Source organism: Rousettus aegyptiacus, unplaced genomic scaffold (genome assembly GCF_014176215.1).
Source record: "Rousettus aegyptiacus isolate mRouAeg1 unplaced genomic scaffold, mRouAeg1.p scaffold_m13_p_2, whole genome shotgun sequence".
NCBI classification, from domain to species: Eukaryota; Metazoa; Chordata; class Mammalia; order Chiroptera; family Pteropodidae; genus Rousettus; species Rousettus aegyptiacus.
Window position 1 is genome coordinate 79,871,625 of NW_023416295.1, and position 5,812 is coordinate 79,877,436.

Here is a 5,812-nt window from a genome sequence, read left to right on the forward strand (position 1 = left end):
ACTGTTTTGAATGCTGCTGGACACTGATTAGATGAAGCGAAACTTCAGGAATGGTCTAGGTCTTGCACTGGCAATTAAATATTCTAACAACCTAGGGGAGACACATTTGTTTTTCTTTTAACTCACAGTCTTAACTAGTCATATACCTTACTCAGCCACATGGGGTCAGTAAGCACAACTGGTCCATGGATCTAGATAGTGAATATTCTAAAATAGCGGGCCAAAGAAATTAATTATAATCACATTTCCCTGCAGGAGTGGTTCTCAATTCGAAGCAATTTTGCCTTTCAGGGGTCATTTAGCAATGTGTAAAAAATATTTTTGGTTGTCACAATAGGAAAAGGCTGTTCCAAGAGCCTCTAGTGAGTAGAGGCCAGGGATATTGGTAAACATCTTACAATGCACAATGAAGCTCCTACTCCAACAAAGATTATTCAGCCCAAAATGTCAATAGTGCTGAGGCTGAGAAATCCTTCCCTAGAGATCTCATTCATTTCCATTGAAATATAAGTTCAAGAATGTTAATAACTTCATTGTTAATAAATAGCAAATAACAAAACAAACAAAATAAAAAACTGACACAATTTAAATACCAGTCAATAGTATAACAAACAAACAAACAAATAAAATCTACAAAAGAAATCAGTTATACAGAATAACGCCAATGAAGACTATAAACAGAATACTGAGCAAAAGAAACAAGTTACCTATAAACATATATCGTATATATCCTACTTACATTTACATAATAAGCAAAAGTAAAAAGATTACTTTATAAGTGGAAAATCAGAAATAAAATATAGGCAATAATTAACATCAAAGTTGAGATGTTTTCTCTGAGTGGAAAATACAAAGCATGTGATGTAGGAGGAGTATATGGTAGGGGGCCTTCCAAAGTTCCAGGAAATTCTGTGTCTTCATCTGGTAAGTGGTTATGTCATTATTCACTTAATAATGAAGGAAGAGAGACTAAATCTACTAAATCCAGTGACCTGCCCCCTTCCACATTGTGTTGGTTTGTTCTTTCAGCAGTAGAATGCAGGTTTAGCTGCATTCTACTGCTGGAAGACTGTTGCTTCTGCCACAGATGCCAATGACTATCAAAGTATGCATCACACCCAAGGCCTGAGTAGAATGCTTAAACAGAGATTGAATAATGAGGCAGAAGTTTGGACATGGAGAGAGATAAGCTAATGTACAAGAAATTTACAATAACAGGTATTTTAGGAGTTAAGCATTACTTGCCTCTTTCAAATGTGTCTCTTTCAAATGGTTCCCTGAATGATTAGAGGCAGAAGACAAATGTGGCTGCTGCAAGCTCTTCTTTTTACTCCTGTGACATGCATAACCTATACAACAGAATTCAACATGATTAAGTAGTATAGTTCAATAAAAAATTGGCTTTGTTTGAGATTAGACAAACTTGTACTGAAATATTGTATGTGTTGCTTTCTATATGCATGACCTCAGGAAAATTAACAATATCTAAGTTATTATTTTACCTATAAAAACTATATATACTAATATTCACTTATTAAGACTATGAGTTAATAATTAAGAAACACCTAGTATGGTGCCTGGCACAAGATAATTACTTAATAAGAAGCAGCATCTGCCAGTATTATCAATAGTGTTATTGTTATTAGTCATCATAGTACTCTATAGTGTTTACTAATATGTTCTCTGCAAAAGTCTGTAAAATGCTTTGGTTGACTGATCTAATAATATACTATGCTTTTTTTTTCATTTTTTATATTTTATTTTCTTTTTCAGGCAAAGCAACCCTTGGTTGACCTCACAGATTGCAAGGACCTTGTCAGTTTACACTCCCTTATTTTTTATTTTTTATGCCTATAGCACCTGGTTTTCCGAGGTGGTCTCCCATCCAAGTACTAACCAGGCCCAACCCTGCTTAGCCTCTGAGATCAGACAAAATTGGACTTGTTCAGGGTGGCATGGCCATAGATTTTACTGTGCACTTTATCCTTATCTGTCCTTTGTTAGTTTTCTTTTCATCTGCACTATTGTGAAAGGAAGAGAAATAAAGAGGAAATTACACTTTTGCAGAACACTAGAAACAATTATTTAATTATACAAAAGTACTTTGATTCATAAGCTCAGTAGTAAGAAAACAATGCAGATACCACTGTACACCTATTTTAATGGCCAAAATCCAGAACACTGACAACACCAAATACTGGCAAGAATGTGGAACAATGGGAGCTCCCATTAATTGCTGATGGGAATACAAAATGGTACCGCTGCTTTGGAATGCAGTTTAGAAGTTGCTTACAAAACCGGTTTCTTGCCATATAATCCAGCAAACACACTTTCTGGTATTTACCAAAAAGATTTGAAATTTTTTATCCACACAATTACCTTCTCATGGACGTTTATAGCAGCTTTATTCATAATTACCCAAACTTGGAAGCAATCAAGATTTTTTTCAGGAAGTAAATGGATAAATAAACTGTGGTACATCAGGACAATGGACTATTATTCTGCATTAAAAACGAATGAGCTATCAAACCATGACAAAACATGGAGAAATCTTAAATGCATATTAATAAGTGAAAGAAGCCAACTTAAAAAGGTACTATATGATTCCAACTAAGTATATGAAATTCTTGAAAAGATAAAACTACAGAAATAGTGAAAGGATCAGTGATTTTCAGGGTTTGGGGTTGGGGAAGGGATAACTAGACAGAACAGAGAATTTTTAAGGCATTAAAAATACCCTGTATGGTGGATGTCATTATATATTTGCCCAAGCTCATAGAATATAAAACATCAAGGATAAAACATAACGTAAATTATAGATAAATTTTAGGAGATAATTATATATATGTCAATGTAAGTTCATTAATCATAAAAAATGTACTACTGTGGTGTAAGATGTCCATAGTGGGTGAGGTTTTGTGTATGTCAGGACAAGGGTACATGAGAATTCTCCATACTTTCTGCTCAATTTTGCTGTGAACCTAAAACTACTCTAAAAACAAAGTTTATTAATTTAAAAAGAAAAAGAGTACTTTCATTGAGCTGAACTGAACTTGAAAAAAAATTAAAATCTAAGTTATAAAAGTGTTTGCTACCTTCATTAATTAGATACCTTTATTGATTCTCATGGCATGATATATAGAAGAAACTGTTCTAGTGAAGAATCATAGAATTAATCATATGGAAATGAAGCAAACAGAAAGTTAATATAATATTAAATTATATGAAATGTTTCTTATTCAATAAAAGCAGACTGAAGAATGCTGACACATACTCCATCTCTTTTCATTCATCTTACTTCTTTGTAGAGAAATGTGCATAATTAATTTCAAGTTGTCAGTATTTCTAGAAATATGTACCTAAATAAGACATTTTTTGTCATTTTGTCTTTTTGATAACTTCATGAAAAGTTGTTCAATTAATTAGGCTAACACTCCACCATAATGAGAGACATCTCTATGTGAGCTAGTATAAGGCAGAAGTAACTAAATCAGATTGCTGGAGTCAGTCTCTGAGCCAAGTTTTGAAAGAATTTTTGATCTCTCTCTCTCTCTCTCTCTCTTTCTCTTTCTCTATCTCTATCTCTTTCCCTTCTTTTCCCCCATGGAGTTTTGACTTGCTCAAAATGTGACAATGAACCAGAAGAGGATACATTTAATTCTGTTCCAAAAAAGGAAACCACCTGGAAGAGGGAAAATATACCATGGTGCATGTCTGATCTACCTGATACATGCTGTGCCAGTTCTAATTCATTGCCTCTATTCCAAAATTCCCTTTTTTGTTCTCCTTTGCAATACTGAAGCTGTAACCTGTAGACATTTGTTTTGTAGCTGTCTCAGTGCTAGACTTTGAAACTAGAAAGAGCTGAACGGGCACTGCAATAAGAAATGGTTTCTTGCTTCTGGTGTGCCATTTTTGAGGGTGCAATAGCTAGCAAATCAGCATATGGGAGGTCTACTAGTGCTAACTTTGGGGACCTTCATAGATGAGCTATGACTCTCATTATCCAGTGGATTTTACCAAGTGGCAGGCCACTCCAACATACGTTCTGGCTTCCTCACTTTGGCTAGTTTCTTTTATCCCTGGAAGCCTGGTGTTCTAGTGGCAGCCACACATTCTCCAAAGGGATCTGAATTTAAGACCGGGGTGGGAAGGTATTCTAAGTCTGTTTCTTCCTTGTTCGTGTTCCCTCAGCTCTTAGCATAGTATTAGCTGAGTTATTCATTTGCTACTTCTTCAAATCTTATAATTTTCTTTTAACCTCCAATTATGTATGTAAACTTAGTTAACAATTCTGTATGTAAAATTTCTGTCTTCAATGTCTCAGTATTATTTCTGACTGGACTCTGACTAGTACACATTTATTAAATATAACTTCCTAAGTGCTTAGCAAGAGAAAGTTCAATTATGGCAGTATGAGCCAAATTATTTTTGTTTGTAGAGGCTAGGGCAAAATGCTTATTCTTCCTTAATGCTGTTTGATAAAAATGCAACTATGTAAACTGAGCATCCATGCCATCAGTGAGGACTAATAAAAATTCAATATATACAAGGAAATTTGTTCCAGTTATTAGTGGTATGTGTGTGTGTGTGTGTGTGTGTGTGTGTGTGTGTGTTCACCCACTAACTTTTTAATATATTGACATTATTATATATTCTGCTGCACTTACTTGTATAAGTACTACTTTATAAATAAATTGGAAAAGAAGATCATGTTGAATTAATCCAGTCACTACAATATATATACACTGGTTTTTATAATTTTTTATTTAATATCTCACTTTTTACTGGAACAAGAATTGCATTCTACTTCACATGTAAAAGTCAAGCAGTAAATCTTTGAAAATAAATACGTATTCTGTCTGGTGGGCAAGATAAATTGTAGAATTCTTAATACTTTTGCTGTTGATTCTTCTAGGTATATATTTCCCCAAGATAAAACCACTAAACATTCGTTAGAAGAAATTTAGTGAATGGTTATATATCTTCTAAAAGAAGAAAATTTTCTCAATAATTTATGCTTTATCTATCACCTAGTACCTACCTGCTAAATGGTTTATCCCACTTGAATTAGCACTGTAAAAGGAGTTTCTTGGTGTACTTCAAAATTCAAATATCCTAAATTTTCTCTTATTATTTATTACATATTAGTCCATTCTTTGACTTCCTAACCCTTGTTTTCTCAATTCACTCTGCTTTAACTCACACATTATCTACATCCTGAATTAATGTCATTGTTACTGCCCTCATCCTACTGTGTTCACCGACTTTAAAAATTTTTAGCAAGATTGTAATATATAATGGGAAAAAATAACTTTCCTATTTTATGTTCTAATGTATGTTTATATCCTGACTGTTTCTTCATTATTATATCATTTTGATCAGGTTACTCAAATATTCTGAGCCTTTCTTTAGATAAAGCTAATAATGTGGTCCATGTGATATTTAATTATATAATAATGTTAGTCAAAGTTCTGCCAAAATAATGCTGTGTAATAAACACTCTCATAATCTCAACAATAATTTACTTATTGGTCAAAGCTCTGGAGGTCTGCTGGGACAGTTCTGCCTAGGATGTAGTTCAGGTTCAAGTTAGCTTCATGTCTTTCACTCTGGGATTCGTAGCTACCCAGGCATAATCTTATTATGATAAATGCTTAAACCCAAGAGCTCATGCTAAATCAAAGTTAACATATTTAAAGACTTTGTTTACATGACTTCCAAAAATATTCCACTCACCAAAACAAGCCATATGATTACCTTGAAGTCAGTAAAACAAGAATGTATACTTCATGTATTCTTCAAGCAAGCA

General features: G+C 33.6%; 1 pseudogene; it reads right to left on the minus strand.

The window, feature by feature from the left end:
* Window positions 1-1,848: 1,848 nt before the first annotated feature.
* Window positions 1,849-1,967, minus strand: LOC118614110 (annotated as a pseudogene).
* Window positions 1,968-5,812: the final 3,845 nt, after the last annotated feature.